At 36.9% G+C, this 20,000-nt stretch overlaps 1 protein-coding gene across 3 annotated transcripts in view; it reads left to right on the top strand.

Annotated features, from left to right (window-relative positions):
- LOC144967202 (uncharacterized) overlaps window positions 1-20,000 on the top strand; it is a 171,588-nt gene that overhangs the window by 32,096 nt on the left and 119,492 nt on the right. For all 3 annotated transcript variants that reach the window (XM_078904134.1, XM_078904139.1, XM_078904135.1), the window contains exon 2: window positions 8,857-8,957. The gene's annotated coding sequence lies outside the window, so the exon portion shown is untranslated. The remainder of the gene's footprint in view (window positions 1-8,856; window positions 8,958-20,000) is intronic.

The following is a 20,000-nucleotide window of genomic DNA, read 5'->3' as shown; positions in this document are numbered from 1 at the left end:
ACAATGTTATTTATTTCTTCGAGCTTTGAGCAGCAATATTTACTTTACCCAGTATTCTTCTAGAAGTTAGTGAAAACAAATCAACGTGTCCTTTTCCATTTTTTACGAAAGAAACATATGCATGTTATATAAACGAAGGGAATATATTGACTCTTAATCCTTAATCAAATTGTCACATACACATAGGCACTTCAGAAATTATGGATAAAAGCTCTCTTATTATAGAGCCATAATATGGCTCTAAAGCACAAATTCCTCGCTACATCAAAACTTTTTTTTTTTGTTTTTTTGTTTTTTTTTTTGGTTTGTTTTAAAAAAAAAATAAAATAAAATAAATGAATAAAATTCCCTTTATTCATCCCCAAGGGGAAATTTGTTTTCATGGTCTATCCCAAGGGAATACTGGAATAACCCAGGCGTCAGCCGCAGTGAGCGGCAAAGTGACTTGCTCAAGGCCATACAAAGAGGCGGGTAGTCGAACTTGGTACCTTTTGGGTACGAAGCAAAGACCATAATGCTGAGTCACGCTGCCCCCTAAAAAAACTAGAACAAACCATTAATTGCGAGTTGTCCCCAATATGATCGTTTCCGAATTGTACAAAGTAGAAGTAGTGTAACACCCCCCGAACAAGAAATTCATTTCAATGTTCCCAGAATTAGGACACACATTTTGGGAATACATACTTTTTATTAACCAATCATAGTCGGGGAAATTATTTAACAAGTAGCATGTCACAGCCTCCATCCAATTCGTTGCTCTCATGGGACCGCCATTTTTTTGGAGTGAACTGCCATTTGACAGTCAAAATGACAGGTTTTGGCCTGGTGCATGAATGAAACGTGAATAGGCCATTATTATCTCCCAAATTTAGAGCATTGCTTTGATGCTATGCGTTTAGTTGAAATTCTCACAATACCCGCCAGCCGGATATAACGTACCAACACACACAAAACGGTGTGTCGTCTTGAACGTTTCTATTCTGATGAATATAATTTCGTGAGAAGTAATCACGAAAATGACTGTCTAAAACCAATAAGAAAGAGCATCTGAGTGACGTCAATTTTGTTCCTTCTATAGGTAGCCCACCTTGTCAATCTGGTAAGATGTCGGAATGAACTCGATGAAGAAAATTGGGATTTAAAGTCATATTGATCAGAAATTGGCGACGTGCACTTATTTTCAGGTCTGATAACCCAAATTATTATGGACACTTGTTGCAATGGAAATATCTACCCTCAAACCAACGCAAAATAATAATATAGTCCATTACAACAATGTTAAGGCAAGCCTAGCCGACAGCAACACTTAACATGTAGGACCTGACGCCTGTCAGAGTCAACGGTATTAATAGCCAGGTGTAACTCATTTTACACCTGAGTACGGTGAGACAATGTGAATAAAGAGCCTTTTCCAAGGACTCAACTTTGCGCCGCCCAGAACGGGACTCGAAACCCTGGACTTTCTGACCCGAAGGCGAATGTCATACCACGAGATCACGACATAGCCGCACAAGTTAACCTATATTCTCCGATATGTTACCGTTTAAAGACGACTGGCCACATATTTCTTGTCATGTCACGTCATATTTCTTGTCATGTCACGTCTGGTACTCTTGTACTTTTACCGTTTCGGCAACGAGGTTAATGGATACTGCGGCATTAATAAGAACGAAAGTACTATAATGTGTCGAGCATCAATTTGTTGTCACGGTTTCATTTAGTATTTAGGTCACACATTTATTTATATCCGATGCTATCATTCTGCTATTTTGAAAGGCTTAGATTGAACACCTTAGATGGTTGGAGATAAAACTGGCAAATGAGATTTTGATTAGAGTTGTCGTTATATTATTGTGGTTTTAAAGCACCATTAAATAAATAGATTGCAATCAATACACAACTACGCATACCGCACACCCTCCTCCACACACAGTCACACAAACACACACGCACGCACACACACACACACTCTCTCTCTCTCACACACACACACATACAATGAATGAAAATTCATTGTAAAGATGTTAAATAAATAACTAATTGAATATATATAGATGTCATCGCGCCACAAGTTATTGAAAGAAAAAAAATCAGGCTATGATTAATCGGGATAAAAAAAAAAGCATGTTCAAGAATTGAAAGTGCTGCAATGATTGTACGCGACACCCCTTAGAACTGTAAGGATCATGAAGGAGGAGTTAATCCCGGTTTTCGCAGCCTTTATCAGAACAGGTTAAATGAATTACTATTCCTAGGAGAAGTCTTTGGTCTCTAGCAAAGTACTTTCCTCCAGATCAAACAGATCCAACCAATCAATCACTGCTTGGTGTCCAGAAGAATAAGTCCTTCTCAAACCTGGCCCGTTGGCGTCCGAGTCGAATCCTCAAGAATACACGGGGTGCGAGTTTTGTCTATTTTTTTCGATTTTGATCGAATATTATGCCTAAATAGGTTTTGTTTTTGTCAGTCGTTCTTTTTAATCTTGGTGTGTGTTTTTGTTCTCTATGTTTTTTGTTTTGTTTTGTTCGAATGTTCTGTTTAAATATGTTTTGTTTTTGTTCGAACGTTTATTTAAATATGTTTTGTTTTTGTTTGAATGCTTATTTTAATCGGCTTTGTTTCTGTTCGCATGTTGCCTTGAAATATGTTCCCATTCTTTTGGAATGTTGTTTTGAACATGATTTTCTTTTATGGGGTGAAACAGCTGATAAGTAGATCTATGCTTTAAAATAAAGGTTTGTTTTTAAAACTTGCAACTAACTTTTTTAGTGTCTGCTTTATCCCAACATGAAACTGTTTTGTGACGGCTGGTCCACACTCCTCCCCCCCCCCCCCTCCCACCCCTTCCTCCCAATAATATTAAGGCAGTATTCGCGTCCAGGTGACAGCGTGATTAAGGCATTGCAACTGCAACCCGGGGGCCGCGGGTTCGAGCTTCGCTTTATGAACTTTCGGGGTTGTTTCTTTTTTTTTTTTCTCCTCCTAAGGCAAGATTATTAACCCTAATTTTGCTCACTTGGACAACATGGGGGTTACCCTGTTGACATCAGACGTTAGTTTGATGAATAATCTATACTCCATCTTAGGATGATTAGGCAACAACATCTTTCAATACCAAGCGAAAGGAAATTTTAATTAAGGGTAATTTCTTTTTATAATACGCAAGGCGACAGTTGACACTTTTTTACCTTTTTGGCGTGTCCGAAAAATTATACGATTTTACTTATCTGAAATGGGGGTAGGGGGGGGGGAGGGGTAATATGTATTTATTTTTTAATAAAAAAAAAATACGATATCATTTTAAATTTTGTTATGTTTTGTTGAAGTATAACGAAGTGGATGATGCGAATTGAACCCTTGACACCAAAGAAGGTTGTGAGGAGTCCAAGTAAACTTTTTTAATCCGCCATTTTGATTGTCGTGTTCCTCACTCTGGATAGGGGAATGCCCGATGGCCCCCAGTGGGCATCGTAGTGAATCTGGCGGGATTAGATTTGTCAGGGCGGTGGTCGGCACCAGATTAGGAATGATTGGCAGCATGTCCACCGTGTGGTCAACTGATGGGATTCTGTACCATTAAAGGTGAGGACTAAGGGGTCGGGATATAATCAGATGAGGTCGGTCGATCACCTCTGGAGATAGAGTGGATTTGAGACATATTTACTACGTTCCTTTAACATTGTCCAAGTCGTTTGTCCCACCCGTCGTCGCATTCCTTTATAGATAGTATGCGCTTGGCTAAGAAGCTCATAACATTGCCATCCGGAAGTATAACGAACCAACACACAAACTCTGTGTAACTATGAACTTTTATAGTCTGGTTAATACAGTTTGTGGAACAACTCACAAACGCGGATGGCAAAAACAATAACAAAGGCCTGAGTTGACGTCATCTCATACTATCTATAGATGAGTATTCGCAAGATGACGTCACCCAGGCCTTTGTTATTGTTTTTTGCCATCCGCGTTTATGAGTAATGCTCACTGAACTGTATTAGCCCGACTATAAACGTTCATGGATACACACAGTTTTGTGTGTTGGTCCGTTATACTTCCGGATGGCAATATTATGAGCTTCTTAGCCAAGCGCATACTATCTATTAGAGAGATGGTTAATGTTGCTCTGGTCCTTGAGAAAAACCTATAGGACTCTACTCTAGTTTGTCGTGATTGAAAAAAAACAGGGTGTCCATAAAGTCTTTCCGTGATATTAAAGACTTATTATTCTAAAACTGTTATAGATATTTGCATGAGGTTGTCATCAATATCCTTAAGAAAAGCCTTACATTTGTGCCCATTAGAAGTCATCGACCCACGTTGCATGCACTGATGTGTACAAACAATATTTTGACAAAATGCAAATCCACGGATAATTCATGTTCTATGTCGTGAATTCCAATATTTTTATCTCCTGATTATCAATCACTATGATATATTATTAGTTGTAGTATCGTTTTACACCTGTCGAGGCATTTGCATAATGCATAAATTCTAATTACCAGTGCCGTTCGTATTTCTTTTCCTTTCATTTATCTTAATGCGTACTTAAAATATATAAATGTCTCTTATTTTCTTTGTATCTACAACTTTCACGTTTTCCTCGTTTTCACGAAGTCTTTGTCCAAAATAGTTTGTCAGAGCAAGGACTAAGAAATGATCATGTTGCATTGTAATTGGTGATAAGGCAGGGGCTGCTTGAAGCCTGGGATCGTAAAAATATTAATCAGAAGGTTTAGGAGTGAAACAGTACCAAAAAATTGGACATGGAAACCAATTGTCAGCAAAGAGAAAAAAAGCGAAGAAATAATTCTAAGAGTGGCCCTTGACATTTATAATAATGAAATTAATATTGAGTTCGAAAACAGTAATTGACAGTTCTTACTCGCCTAATTCCAAAATAATAGCACCGAGACTTCTTCAGAAAACTTCCGGACCTTCAAGAGGCTTGGGTTATTTTTAATGTTTGTTGATGTTGATGTTGGAACTGTCCTTACGTTTGTATCTTATCTTATGATAGGAATATTTTTATTTTCTTTTGTTTTGTTTCCCATTGACCCATGGTATCTACTCTTAATGTTGTCAGATCGTGACGAATTGATGGGCCTATCTTATCTTTTAGGTTTAGTCTTCGTTGAAGGCATGTTATTTTTTTTATACATATATAATATATATAATATATATATATATATATATATATATATATATATATATATATATATATATATATATATATATATATAAATAAAGAATATCAACTCCAACGGTTTATGTAGCAAGTGTTGTATTTAGTCAGAGAAATCACGTAGAGGTTGTGCATGTGTTTCTATAAATAAGATATTTACCTACGTTCAAAAACCTTATCTTAACTGTGTCGGCGTGTGTTGTTATTTTGTTCACCAATCATACTATTTCAATATCTAAACATTCTCTGCATTTTGCAATCAGAATATTGAACAAGATCTCTAAACGCACAGATAGCATATAAATGGCTTTTTCTTTTTTTCTTCTTTTTTTTTAATACTCCATACTTAATTGAAAATGTGATGCCATTCCAAATAAGATTAAAATCTAGTCTAACCAATTTTTAAATATGTTTGACAAGGTGTTGAAAAATTTTGAGGAAACAATCCTTAAACTTATTTCCACTTTCTTTTTATTCTATAACTATCGAACAGTGAGTTATCGTCTTCTCCATCGGCAAACCACCCATCGATGGGAACACAGCTGCATAATAAACACTTAAGCCTTCAGAGTCATAAGGCCCATGGATCCGGGTTTTATCCAAGCATCATATCGTTAAACCGTTATTAGCAATTGATTACTACTGTTTGTACAGGACGCCAGTTTATCGCAACGTACTTTTCGCCAGATCTAACGACAAGAGGGTCAGAAAAAAAGAAAAACACATCTCGTCGACTTCACTCGAGATCGATTCAGATTCCTTTGTGCGAGTGAAGCGAATGCTCTACCACCTGAGCTACTATTATCGGGACAACCCTTGTTATGGTTCTGTTAAATATCTTCCTTGACCTCTCTGGGAGGTTGTCGATTCAGCAGGTGATAATTGTTGCCAGTCTGCTAGCTGTACTCAATGGTGTGGAATGCGTTCTTTCCGTAGGTCCCAGACCGCCCTGATGATAATGGCAGTGTGGTTGTCTTAATAAACGGTGGGTTAGCGTGGGGTCGAGTTGAGATAAATCGTGAATAGGTTTTAAATGAATAAATGATAGCAGAAGGTGTAGATAACGACACTGATTTAAGTGGAGTTCTTAATATTATTTACGATATGGATATAAACGTTATATTATTATTATTATTATTATTATTATTATTATTATTATTATTATTATTATTATTATTATTATTATTATTATTATTATTATTATCATTGTTATTTTATTTTAGTTTTATTTTACATTTATTCTTTTTGCCTAAAGAGTATATCGTTCTAACTACAAATCAGAAGTTTTGGTCGAGGCATCATTTTTTATGTAGCGTTCGTTTATCCTAAACAATTTCTTTTCTTTCTGTGGTTTTATCGAAACAGATATTCTATAACCGACGTGTCTACTTGTTTGAAGGCCTGATAAACACAATTGTCACGGGCCCATTGTTGTTAGTAAAAACACTCTCCATTGTAACGTGGGTGTCAAATCAATCCCATAAGATCAAGCCCATGATTGCGTTCGGGTATCAGAACAGTTTTGCATGCACGTCGGCTATAACATTCTTGTCTTCCATTATTCCCCGACACTTGTTTAAAAATTTAATTAACGGTGATTAGACTTCATAATTTTTTTTGAAAGTTTACCTGCATGAGGTGGGTCTAGGGTCATAATATTATAACATTGGCAGATTAGATTTTAAATAGTTCAAAATGCAAACTTTACTACTCTTCTCGTTTGGAAGAGTCTCATGCATATTTATAGATAATTGATCTCCCAGAGATGTGTATCGTTGGTGTCTCGGGCTTGTTCTAGACCTACCTGTTTTACAAGACGAACAGGTCACAGAGCGCCCCCTGCTGGCAGGTCAACACGACATGACATGGATAGAGTTGCTTATTTATTTATATCCCGTCGTTTCAATCTGGTATAGTATCGGATGAAACAGGTGTCAAAAGTTACTTTAAAGTTGAAAAAATTGGATGGAGAATGATTCAAAGTTTAATACAATGACTCACTTGTTCGTAATTGTACAGTGTGTGTGGGTTTTTTTTTTAATTATTGACACATTTCAGTTTTGAATAACTCCAAAGCTATGTAAGATTTCATCAAACGGGTTTTGCGTCATGTCTCTTCATAAAATTTCAATGTTTAGTATTGCTGTTAGTTTGAGACCTCTTGTAAAGCGTTTTGAGCACGTTTAATGGATATTGCACTATTGCTCATTTTTATAATAAATGGTCACGTTTAAGTTGTCATGCTGTAAGTTACGTCGTTACTTGCGTTATAGAGCACTCTGATTTTACTGTATTGACAAACTTCAGCTTTATTTAAATTTATCAAACGTGCTTATATTTGCAGGTCTGATAACCGAACGCAATCATGGGCTTGATTTAATATTGTTGTAATGGGCAATATTTTGCGTTGGTTTGAGTGTATTTCCATTACAACAACGAGACAGTAACAATTTGGGTTGTCAGACCTGCATATAAGTACACGTCGCATCTATCCTAATGCAGTTAGTTGTGTGTCGATAATGAATCATCAAATCCATTTGACCCGATTCTAGCCTGAATATCGTGATTGACAACTGTGTCAGTTTGTCCCAATGCTGATGAATCACGAAAGAAATTATTGACACATTGAGTTTTGCTGTTGTTGTTGTTGTTGTTGTTGTTGGTGGTGGTGGTGGTGGTGGTAGTAGTAGTAGTGGTGTAGGCTGGTGTGGTAGGGCTGTTGCTGTTGTCGTTGTTATCGATGTTGTTGTTTCTGTTGGTGGTGGTGGTGGCGGTGGCGGTGCAGTTGCTATTCTTGTTTTTGGCGCTATCTGAACTTAACCTGTCATAGTAGATAATATAGCTTGTGGATTTTAATTATTTACAATTGACCTATTTATTTCAGATATGCTATTATTATTATTAAGAAATACTTTAGTATAATTCTGTTGGCCTATTCTGCCGGTGCCGTACTCTGGAAAAACCCATATTTTAGATTTTAGCCAGAAAACTCGTCCTTCAAATATCGATCGATTTAAATGACCCTCATCTTGGAAAAAAAACAAAACCTCCCAAACCTGGGACTACGCGAAGAATTATGATTAACATTCCTGTTTTTTTGTTGTTTTTTTTAATTTTGGGGGGGGGGGGGGCGCTCTTTGGTTTTGTTTTCTTTCTGTTTTATTTTTGTTGTTTTTGTTGGTTTTTTTTGTTTGTTTGTTTTTTTTTTTGGGGGGGGGGGGGGGGGGTTGTTGGGCTGGGGGGGTTTTTGTTGTAGTTTTTTTTTTTTTTTTTTGTTTGTTTTTGTTTTTTGTTTGTTTGTTTTTTGGGGGGTTGTTGATTTTTTAAAATGGCTTTTATGGCGGTTACAACATTTTAAGGTCATATTATTATAAGCGATAAATTATCATTCCTGAAGTCATGCTTTTCATATAGAATGTTGTTGCCTAGTATATCTTGTTTTGTGGTTTAACTTAAAGAGTGAAAAATTGATTTTATTTTAATTACGTACATTTCCGTCTCCACATTCAAGGTGAATTTTGCAATTTAAGCTTTTGGGTCGTGTTTGATTAGATTTTCGCGAAAATAATATTACAATATTTTGGTTGTTTAAATGGATACATTTTTAACGTTAATTTATCAGACAAACTGTTAATATGTCTTTCTAAATATTTAAAATGAATTTTTATTTCCAGATGTGAGATTGATTATAACTACTGACCTAGGATTATTATCTGAATCTCGTTTCGTGGAGTATTGGTTCGGATACAACTAGTTGATTCAAGGGGGCATAAAGGTAAGGCCATTTAAAAATAACTACCACATATTTTGTCGGGGTAAATCAGTCGCTAAAATGGATATTAAAGTTAGAATGACAAGCAATATGCAATTTAAGTGCTTCTCACTTTAAGAAATTAAATTCACTCAGGGACAGCGTGGATCAGCGGTACGGTCTTTGCTTCGTACCCAAAAAGTACCGAGTTCGATCACCCGCCGCTGCACTATTTGCCGTGAGCAAGCCATCTCGCCCTAGCTCAATTTGCGGCGCTGAACTGCGGCTGACGCCTTGGTTATTCCAGTCTCAATAATAATAATAATAATAATAATAATAATAATAATAATAATAATAATAATAATAATAATAATAATAATAATAATAATAATAATAATAATAATAAGCATATTTCTATAGCGCCTTTCGTTGAAACCTCAAAGCGATTTTAAAAAACTAATTTTTAAAAACAACAAAACATTGTTTACCCAGGATACAATAACATTGCGAGACCAAATCAACCAAAATCAAAACAATAAGAGCACGAAAAAGGCAACAAAAACATCAATACACAAGTCACATGAAATGCATTTTAAAATCCAATCAAATTAGTATTAAGTGAAAAGATATGTATTTTTTGGCGTTCTTTGAAAAGATCTAGATATAGATCTTGAAAATCTTACAGACTGGAGACTGGGTCCGAATTTCATAAGAGACATATCACCAAAGTATTTAAGTTTAGTTTTAGGAGATGCTAACTATTTGTGACCCTTCGTCTCGAAACGGTATTATGTTGGAATGAATTGGACCCCGAAAAGTGTCTTTAGAATTAAATTGATAGTAATTACCAATTTTTTAGCTTTTGCATTGTGAGAAATTGTCTTCATTCTGTAACATAACAAATCGAAACAAACCCCAAGTTTCGTGTTTTTGTCAATAAATTCAATTTTTTGCGTCCAAGGCATCCCGACAAAATACCGTTTAGAGACGATGGGTCACATTTTAAGTCGTGGGATCTAAGATTTCTCAGAGATCCGTACGGCTGGAGTAAGTGTTGAATGTAGAGGGGGGGGGGGGGGGGACAGAGGACTCAAACACACCAAAGCAGACATGGGCTATTTTGTACTCAATTCTAGCCCGGACTGGCAACCAGTGAGTGGATGGTTCGAAGCGTGTCCTTTATATCATCGTCATGAGATTTTCCCAGGACTAATTAATCTAGCCGCACAATTTTGTACTCTCTGGAGTTTATTTTGTTATTGGAATGACCAGATCTTCCTCTGTGACGACCCTAGAGACAAATTTCCCCTATGGGATGAATAAAGGGAATTTTATTTTATAATTTTATTTTATTCAATTTTTTTAAAGTTTTTTTTTCAATTGTGTCATGAATTTGTTTCACGAAATGTACCCTATGGGATGAATCAAGAGAATTTTATTGTATAATTTTATTTTATTCAATTTTTTGTTGTTGTTTTTTTTTCAATTGTATCATGAATTTGTACGGCTCCATTGTCCTACACGTTTAGTGAATGTGTCCACCAAGATACTCTCATAATAGGCATTGTTTGGATGGTCAATTATGGCGTTAAACCGGAAAATACGCGCCATGTATGTAAATTCAATAGCATGTCATTTATCGGTGTCCTATCTATCTAATGGGGCAAGCAATTGCTTAAAGCCACTGAAATCGTGATTATAACCCCTCCCTCCCCCCTTCCCCCCCCCCTTCTAACCCCCTTCCCCCCTCCCCCCCCCCCCACCTCCCGCGCTTTACATAATGTTGTTAGGGACGTCTACTCCGGTTATCGCCAAAATCGTTAAAATGGGTTGTTGATATTCCGATCATCTTTAATGATAAATGTCAAGGTATACCACAGTCCAAGGCAACAGGTGTTCTCAGCATCAACACAACATAATATTGGTAACAATGCATACATTGTGGTCTGTCTATATCTACTGTTCTTTTTACTGTTGCTGTTCGTGACTATAGCCACACCAATACTATAAACCTCGATTTAACCTATAATCCACACATTCTACCATATTCTGAAAAAAAAAAAACACGTATTAAAAGTTTTGGCCAGAAAACTCGTCCTTCAAATATCGATCGACTAAAATGACTCTCATTTTGCCAAAAACTCTCAAACCTAGGACTTCGCGCCAAGTCCCAGGTTTGAGAGTTTTTGACAAGATGAGAGTCGTTTTAATCGATCGATATTTGAAGGACGAGTTTTCTGGCCAAAATTTTTAATACGCATTTTTGCCAGGTACGGCAACATTGGCTTAAAACCTAAAACCTATGATCGTCTCGCTCATATTGAAATTGGCTGGCCTAACTTGTGGCCTTGTGTAAGCCATGGCGATTTATTTCCGATGGTCGTCAAATTTTATTACTTTCTGGTCATAAAACAGGTGACAAAAGACACACGTCAGAAAAGCTCCCCCCCCCCCCCCCCCCACCTCCTTTTTTCTCCCCTACCCCCTTCCCTTTTTTTTTAAAAGGAAAAATCGTTGTCGGGTTTTTGTGAATGTTTCATTCGAAAGATACAATGGGGAGTGACGCAGCCCCACCCCTCTCCTAGTAAAGGTCATATTATGAGACCCACACTTTAAACTACATTTTGCCGAAATGAACCATTTGAAACGAAGTGACTGAAAATGACTGCCCCACCCCCCTCCTGCTAACTTCCTTTTAAACAAAAATCTTGACCGGTTTGGTGAATGATCTATTCAACAGATTCAAAACGAAGTTGAAAATATACAGCCTCCCCCCCCCCCCCCCCCCCCCCCCCCCACCTCACTTTTTTTTTTCGCCACTCCGTTGATCTGGTATTTTTGGCGACATAAAGTATCTAGTTTTAATTGAGTTAAATTGTCAAATAACCTCCGATTGACAAGCTGTAATAATTACTTTTTTGTATTTGTGTTTCCGGTAGTGGGAATGTGTGTGCGTTTTAGTGTGTGTGAGTGTGTGTGTGTGTGTATGTGTGTGTGTGTGCTTATGAGTTCATAATATGAGTGGGTTTTGAATATTATAACAAAGTGTGAAATGCTCTTGATATAATTAATAATAGTTAGCGGCATTAAGTACAGGGACATATAATTAGATATATATGAATTGAAAGATAAAGAGGGGAGGAGTTGCATTCTGTCACGAGGATATGCAAATATACATTTTTTTTGTCATTTGAGTATGCAAAGATGTTTGCACATGCATACAATATTGACATTGCATCACCACTTTCCACTGAGTAAAGCACACCCATAACTACTCTTTCGAATGTAAACACATCCATACACATAAACAAACTGTGATATTCAATGCCAACTCGTGAGTTTGATATAGACAGTATGCACTATGCACTTGGCTAAGAAGCGGTGTGTAATCTTGGTCGTTTATAAATAGTTCGAAGATGACGTCACTCATGTCTTGGTTATTGTTTGTTGCCATCCGCGTTTATGAGTACTTCTCACTAAACTGTATAGATAGAATGCGCTTGGCCAAGGAGTTCACAACATTGCCGTCCGGAAGTATAACGGACCAACACACAAACTCTGTGTAACCATGAACTTTTATAGTCTGGTTAATACAGTTTAGTGAGAACAACTCACAAACGCGGATGGCAAAAACAATAACAAAGGCCTGAGTGACGTCATCTGCATACTATCTATAGACAGTATGCACTATGCACTTGGCAAAGAAGCGGTGTGTAATCTTGGTCGTTTATAGATAGTTCGAAGATGACGTCACTCATGTCTTTGTTATTGTTTTTTTGCCATCCGCGTTTATGAGTACTTCTCACTAAACTGTATTAACCAGACTATAAACCTTCAAGGTTACACACGGTTTTGTGTGTTGGCCAGTTTTACTTCCGGATGGCAATGTTGTGAATTTCTTAGCCAAGTGCATACTTCTATAGATCAGTATGCAGTAGTGACGTCACTCACAGCCTTTGTATGGTTTTAAAGCCAATCGCCGTTGTGAGTGTCTCACTAACTTATTACAGACTATAAAGTTGAATGGTTCACTCAGGTTTGTTTTGGTCTTTACATTCCGGATTGGAAGTTGCTCCTTAAGTGTATACAACTATATCAAAGGTTCATGAGGTTACTCAGCATCTGTGTTGGCCGCTAACAAATACCGGATGAGCATTAACTTCATTCTATCTATAGATAGTATGCGCTTGCTTAAGAAGTTCATAACATTGCCATCCGGAAGTATAACGTACCAACACACAAACTATGTGTAATCATGAACGTTTATAGTCTGGATAATACCGTTTAGTGAGTAGTACTCATAAACGCGGATGGCAAAATACAATAACAAATACCAGAGTGACGTCAACTTCATTCTATCAATACATGTGTAAAGTTCATCTTAGGTAGAATATTATATCGTGGCCACTTATGTTTAAAATCCGAAGAAAATTATAATTCAGCAAACGATATCTTAGCGTTTTAGTTCGAAGGTAACCCGAATGGTTTGGTGGACACATTATGGTCTATAGATAGTATGCGCTTGGCTAAGAAGCTCGCTCATAACATTGCCATCCGGAAGTATAACGGACCAACACACAAAACTGTGTGTAACCATGAACTTTTATAGTGTGGCTGATACAGTTTAGTGAGAATAACTCACAAACGCGGATGGCAAAATACAATAATAACAAAGGCTTGAGTGACGTCATCTTCGTTCTATCTATAAAGTTTTAAGATGAATTTTTAACCCTGTCGCTGCGAAACTGAATTTCCTTCAAATTACTTCGAATTGTTTATCCGGTCATTTGATGACTTAACACAGTCAGAAAAAGCATTACATTTTTATACAGCTCTCGTGGTGTTAACGGTTCGGCTTTGTGGTCATGTGGTATGATACTCGCCTTCGGACCTATAGCTTACTGGTTCGAATCCCACTGTGAGTGCTGCAGCATTGAATCCTTGGAATAGGCTGTTAATGCACATTGCATTATCTCACAATACTCACATGTAAAATGAGTACCTAGCCGATAACTCCGTTGTCTTCATTAAAAAAAAAAAAATCTAATACCGCATTGCACGGCTTGTGTTTCGCCCTTCTTGTTTCGTGTTACCGTTGAGTTGGAACCCGTTGTAAAGCACTTTGAGCATTTATTGTAGTGGGTATTTCGATACATAAAAGCTCAAGCTTGGTTGTATTGTTTTTTGTTATTTTTGTGTTTGTTTGTTAGCTTGTTTCGTTGTTGTTGTTGTTGTTGTTGTTTTTGTACCTTTTTTTGTTTGTTCTTGTTTTGCCTTTTGTTTTTTTGTTTTGTTTTGTTTTGTTTTGTTTTGTTTTTTTTTGTTTTTGTTTTTTTTTTTTTGGGGGGGGGGGAGGTGGTGTTGGCTAGGTTTTGTTTTGTGTGTGTGGATTTTAAACATTTTTTGGGGGGGGGGGTTATGATTTGTTTTTATTGTTGTTTTAATTTATTTTTTGTTTTTGTTTTTGTTTTTGTTTTTTTTGTTTTGTTTTTGGGTTGTTTTTTTTTTTTTTGTTAGCAGCATATAATATTAAGTTAGAGTGACATCGGACCAAATCGAGCCACGCCTGTAAAGGTTTAAAAGATAACGTGTGGTCTGTTTGACCATTGCTTCCTGCATGCACTTCCCTCTATCCTCAATCCATCTTCGTGACTGTTTGAAGTCACCTGTCAGATTAATTAAACAGTCAATGGCCCTACTGTTGGAAAAACTCGTGTATTTGAGAATTTGGCCAGAAAACTCGTCCTTCAAATATCGATTGATTTAAATGACCCTTACCTTTGAAAAAAAAAACACTCTCAAACCTGGGATTAAGAAAGGCCTTGCGAGTTCCCAGGTTTGAGAGTTGTTGGGTTTTTTTGTTTGTTTGTTTTTTTTTTTTTTGGGGGGGGTTTTTTTTTTTGCCAAGATGAGGGTCATTTAAATCGATCGTTATTTGAAGAACGAGTTTTCTGGACAAATTTTAAAATACGTGTTTTTCCAGAGTTTGGGAGTTTAACTGGTTAAACACCTTTCGCTGTCAATAAACTCACCTCTGCATATCCCACACTAATCCTCCCAAATTCGGTTTTATCTAAATTTATAGATCAGTAATCTTTCATTGGTCGATATGGCAGATTTAAAGTCGGTTGAAAATGGATAACCGTTCTTAAACAACCGCCTGGTATCGGTATCGTATCGGAACAATTTAGGTGAAGAAAATTGAATTTTCAAACAGAAATTAACTCTCCGCTTACCGGCCATTTTTGGGATTTTCTCCAAAATTTCACACCCAACTAACACAAAAATAGATTTTTTATCATTCAAACACAATAGCTGTAAGTTCTTGCCATACATAATTTCTTTAGCAAACCATGCTCTACAAAACTCGGTTCATTTTCTTTAAATTTTGTGATGTACAAGAGAAATCTAAATAAGAAGAATGTTGGTTGTATCGTAACGAATGTGACGATTTTCCTATAGTTGGTAAGGAGAGTGTTACAACATAGGTTAAGTCTATGTGTTTTAATGAGAACAGTAAGGAAATACGTTTCTTAAAGTACCAACAAAACAAAACAAAAATAACCCCATAAATTTCTTATTATTACAACCTTTGGTTTGAGGAAAACTCGACTCGAAAACTCGATATTGCTATAGCTTAATAGCAAAAGGGGGTCCAGATAGCTCAGTTGGTAAAGACTACCACTACCACATTATCTCATTCATCTGTAGTGTTATTCATCCTGTTTTGTTGATAAAGGGGAAACCCGAAAAGTCCATTTTATCCGTTTTCGTATATTAAATTGAAGCTTACATTCAGTTTCACATTGTTATTTATTTCTTCGAACTTGGGAACAGCAACATTTACATTAGTTTTTATTGTGAAACCCGTTAAATCTGAGTACAAAACTACCATTATGTCCCTTCCTACCAACACCTACTTTTATTACTATCGTCATTTAACTATTCTATTTCCTTCACTCCACCCATTCATTCATAATTTATAAGTACACGAACCATCGATTTCTTTATATTAATTTGTGATCGTAAATTTTATGTAGGGAATTTTTTAAATATATAAAACCCGGAAGATGGTCAGTCTTTTTGCCTAAATTTTAGCTTTTGTTAGGGCCCAGGATAGCTCCGTTGGTAGAGCACTCGCTCGGTTCACACCAGCAGTGATTGGGTAACTGGGCTGTTAGATTTGGTGGAAAGTACTCTGCGATAGACTAGCGTTCTATCCAAAGTGTTGCAAGCAATTGCTCTTGTCCGTTTCACGCTATAGAATCCGGGATAAACTCCGTCTCCATGGACCGAATGGCTCTGAAGGACTACTGTTTTTTAATTATTATTTTTTTAGCTTTTGTTTGCTTTGGGGCGACGTGAACTTATTTGCAATTCTGATAACCCAAACTGTTATGGGCTCATTGTCGTAATGGAATATCTCTCAAACCAACGCAACATTTTGTCCTTTATAACAATGTTAAATCAGGCCCATCAATGCGTCCGGCTATAAGACCTGCAAATATGTGCACATCGCTATTAGGGGTGGGTTGTTATTGTGTTGTTTTGTTGGTTTGTTTTTCTTGTTTACTTTGTTTTTTGTTCCTGCTTTTTTCTTTTTGTTTTTTGCTTTTATTTTTTTGTTGTTTTTTTGTTTGTTTTGTTTTGGGGTTTTTTTTTTGTATTAAAAAATAATTTGCACCTTACCTATTGGCTGACATACCTTAAAAACCTCTTTGAGTTTCAAGACATTCTTACTTATTTACCCATGACCACGAAATATCCGTAACAAAATTATATAATAATATGCAATATGACATTTTCTCTCTACTGCAAACATCTGATTTAGGCAAATATTTGGTTTGGAAGAAAACAAAAGCAGAACCTCAGCATTTTCAGCATATTTTACCTTGATCCGATCTATTGACAGATCTTGATAACTATTTGCTTGGAAAGGTCAGATGAGGTAGGCACGCGGAAAGTGTTAACATTGTGTACGTTTTATCGTCCCCCACGGATCAACGTTATCACTTTTTAAATTGTTGCCACAAGGTTTTTGTTACAGCCGCCGTCTTAACATTTCGTGTTTCGTTTTCCCAATCTGACAGATCAATCTACATTTTTTAGGGAGATGGAGAAACCTCATTTTTTTTTCTGTTTGATTTACCGGCTCAAATATTGTATCAGTATAATTAGAATTGGGAATTAGATTATCGGAAGAGTAGCGTCCCTTGATTGGACGTCACCCATAGTCTGTGACGTCACCGGCGGAAAAGTTATTGGAGAGAGAACTATGTTGGTTGTGCGCATGGTCTCTCGTCCTCGCGGACATGCGCACAACCAACATACGTTCTCTCTCTAATAACTTTTCCGCCGGTGACGCCACAGACTATGGGTGACGTCCAATCAAGGGACGCTACTCTTCCGCTAATCTCATTCCCTATGAAGACAAGAAATGCTAAAAACATTTTTTTAAAGTTTTAATTAGGGCTATACTAATATATATATATATATATAATATATATATATATAATAGAGAATTTATTTAGCGCAATATCCACTAAACGTGCTCAAAGCGCTTTACATTGGTTGAACTATTGAATACAACTCACGATTTGTTTTCTTTTGTGGCAAAAGACTGGCATTTTGACGTCATTTTTTTGGTCAGTGTCAGGCTATATCTTTACGATGGCTACGGTTCATCCCGGTTTCTCTTTCACACGCCATGTTATGTGGCCCTTCGTCTCAGATAGGTATTTAGGTTGCGTCGGGGCTCTCCAGATTCTGAAGTGAAGCAGCAGAATGCTTAGCACGCTACAGAAACGGGGATTGTTTCAGAATTCTAAGTATTTTTGAGCATTTAGCTCCAGCTAATTATTATGCTTATGTCTACATTATAAAAGATAAATATCTGAAAAAGTGTTTAGTGCCAAACAAAGTGAAAAAGAATAGATAGTCTGTTTTTGGGGGGATTATTTTTTATGTGTGCTCCCTAATTTTTTAATTTTTACACTCTAAAAGCAATGGGACTATTTTCATTCTTATTTCAAGTAGCTAGGTGTGTTTTGTAAGTTGTGTGGGCGGGTTTGTTTTTATTGTTTGATTTTTTTTTTTTTTTTGTTTGTTTGTTTTGTTTTTTATTTGTTGGTTTTCGTTTTGTTTTGTTGTTTTGTTCTGGGGGGTATGTTTCTGTCTGTTGCTGTGTCTGGCAATGTTTCAAAAAACTTTTTTTTTCAGATGTTTATATTATACAATGGTCTGCTCCTTAATTTGTCACTGTGTGTAACCAATAGTCTAGGCTGTTCGTGACTATGTGAATAAATCGATCGATTGCGTGATGGATGCTAACGTCTAGGTGCCTGATATAATGTCCAGTATTGAGATGGATTGGTGGAGGGTGAGATAAAGGTTGGCTGGAGTTGCGAAGGTCGAGAAGAGCAATTAATGTGTATTGACTCTGTTGTAAGGCTGTAATGTACTAAGTCTTGATCGAAGGAATGCGTTTGAAGAGATGGAGAGAGACACACACACACACACACACACACACACACACACACACACACAGAGAGAGAGAGAGAGAGAGAGAGAGAGAGAGAGAGAGAGAGGGGGGATTGGGAAATAAATTGATTACGGAGGAAAAGCTACTCATTGAGAGAGAGAGAGAGAGAGAGAGAGAGAGAGGGGGGGGGGGAGAGATAGATAGATAGATTTAAAGAGGGGGGGGGGAAAGAAATTGATTACGGAGGAAAAGCTTCTCTTTGAGAGAGAGAGAGAGAGAGAGAGAGAGAGAGAGAGGGAGAGAGAGAGAGAGAGAGAGAGATAAAGAGAGAGAGAAAGAGAGAGAAAGGGAGGGAGGGAGAAATTGATTAAGGAGGAAACGCTAGACATTGAGAGAGAGAGAGAGAGATAGCGAGAGAGAGAGAGAGAGAGAGAGAGAGAGAGAGAGAGAGAGAGAGGGGGGGGGGAAATTGATTATGGAGGAAAAGCTAGACATTGAGAGAGAGAGAGAGAGAGAGAGAGAGAGAGAGAGAGAGAGAGAGAGAGAGGGGGGGGGGAGGGAGGAAATATTCATCCAATAAGTTGACCCATGTTAAAGGACGGGTCAACGAGTCAGTGGTGTTATTATGAGAAAAAAGATGATGGATGTGTTTGGAGCCCGGAGTTGATAAGTCCACCTCCCTCGTGCTTCTGTACGTTTCCTCCTTTTGTGCTTTATGGAGAAACATCTTTGTTTACATGAAACCTATTCGTGTATGGTTTTTCTCTTTCATGTGCGGTTTATTGTGACTGATGTTCTACTTACTCTAGGAGAATATAACATGTCGTTTTTACTTACTTTTCTAGCCAAAAAAAAAAAGCTGGGACAAACAAACTTTTAAAAAATAACTTTAATAATTTTAAGATTTTTTGGTGTTTTTTTTTTTTGTTTTTTTTTTTTTTGTTTTGTTTTTTTTTGGTTTTTTTTTTCATAATGGTTTGTATTTGTTGTTTTTGTTGATTTTGTTGTTTTTTAATTTATTTTGTCTGTGAAGTCCTGGGTTCGAGAGTTTTTGACAAGATGAGAGTCATTTTAATCGATCTATTTTTGAACGACGAGTTATCTGGCCTAAATTTTTTAACTCGTATATGTTTGTTTTTCAGTGTATGGCCCTGCGGGACGCTGACAAAACTCCTTTCTTTCATTTTTACCATTAAACTTTTTACCTCCTCAAAGCATATCGACTGGGTGTAGTCTTTGACCTCCCATTGGTGGACAAGAGGTCAGTTGCTGAATCTTCTTCTATCCCCCTGTAATATCTGTTTTCCGAATTGCTTTCTGTTTTGTTTTGTTTTTTCTTTGTTTGTTTTTGTTTTGTATATATTTTTTTTGGTCTTGAAATGGTATTCCTTGGTTTTGTCCTGGCCTTTGCTGGAGTCCTTGACCGAGAGGGAAGCTGTTAAGTGTATGGTGTTTGTTTTGGGAGGTGATATTTATTTCCTTGAAAATCATCTCTTAATTTTTGTTCTGAAGAGATTTTGCAAACATTTGAGTGTATTCCTCTTAGCGGAATCCTGTACTGGCCTCTAGATGAACCTTTTAGTTAA

Source organism: Berghia stephanieae, chromosome 3 (genome assembly GCF_034508935.2).
Source record: "Berghia stephanieae isolate SIO BIC M18660-M18661 chromosome 3, UCSD_Bste_1.3, whole genome shotgun sequence".
Taxonomy (NCBI): Eukaryota; Metazoa; Mollusca; class Gastropoda; order Nudibranchia; family Aeolidiidae; genus Berghia; species Berghia stephanieae.
Note: the sequence above shows the minus strand (reverse complement) of the source record. Positions and strands in the feature narration are given on the sequence as shown.